Source organism: Penaeus monodon, chromosome 27 (assembly GCF_015228065.2).
Source record: "Penaeus monodon isolate SGIC_2016 chromosome 27, NSTDA_Pmon_1, whole genome shotgun sequence".
In the NCBI taxonomy this organism is placed as follows: Eukaryota; Metazoa; Arthropoda; class Malacostraca; order Decapoda; family Penaeidae; genus Penaeus; species Penaeus monodon.
This window is the reverse complement of record NC_051412.1, coordinates 4,608,047-4,609,227: the sequence shown is the minus strand read 5'-3', so window position 1 is coordinate 4,609,227 and position 1,181 is coordinate 4,608,047.

The following is a 1,181-nucleotide window of genomic DNA, read 5'->3' as shown; positions in this document are numbered from 1 at the left end:
TCTTTTTTTTTGTAAGGACATACAATCTGAAGCAGTTAAAACCCTTCAATATCTTGATTTGCGATTGGTATTTGTGGACGTGCACAGTTAGTTGCATTGTTTGTTAGCTAAAAAAACAGATATGATAAACAACGGAGTAATTTCCTTTATGACATTTCATACATAAATCTTATTAGACTATAAAACTTGTTATTGCTTTTTTTTTCTTAATATCACGATTTAAGAGAGTGTAGTTACAGTGTTACATGTATTTTTGTAAACACAAATGGGCGATCGTAGACTAGAGAGAGAGTCTCGAATCAGTGAATGATATCTGTCCATTTCTGTCAATATTTTTTTCCTATTTGTGGTAATGAGAACATTCACTCGATTCAAAAAAAATCTTTTAATTTCAATTTTAATGTAGTTCAACTTCATAACTCATAGAAAGTGTTCAGTCTGTTATAGACAATAGCCAGAACGTGATTCTGGTTATGTACAGATAATCGCGTTTACTCTGTAACAGTGTTGCATGTTGCATGCAAAAAATAACATATTTTGGGTATCAATGAATGACATTATATTAATTTGCTTTTTATTTGCTCTAGCAGCTTGAGCTAGAGGAAATACAGAGAACAGAAAAAAGGTAAAGCAAAGCCAGTCACTACACCATCCTTTTTTCCTATCTTTAAGTCAGTTCATTTTCCTCCTTTCTATAAGTGAAAAACATCGAAGCAATAATCTTCCTTTTTTCCAACATTTACCATTTTACCGCAACAGCCTGACGTGCGTGTACCTTCTCACTAAGACAGTCCGCCCGCTTTTTAAATCCAAGACCAATATAGCATGATCACTGTAATTGGTTCGCAAAAAATAGTTCCACAAAACACAAATGATAGAGTTGTTGTTCCGTACTGAAGTGTAGCGGATTTCAATTTACGTCTGATTACATGCCTGGGAACTCTGAAATAACCCAATGATCTTTCATTAATCTCTTTGGCCGTCGGATAAGGCTATTATGGCTTACTCCTGTATCTTTTCCCTCGTTATTTAAATCTGCGTATTTACCTATTTTACATGAATGTTTTAAAGCCTTTAAAGGGTGAGGTCCTTATGTAAGAAAAAAAATCGTATTAATTGTGGAGACTGTATTTTGAATTCGATAGTTAATCATTGTACGCCTGCGTTTGCTTAAAAAAAAT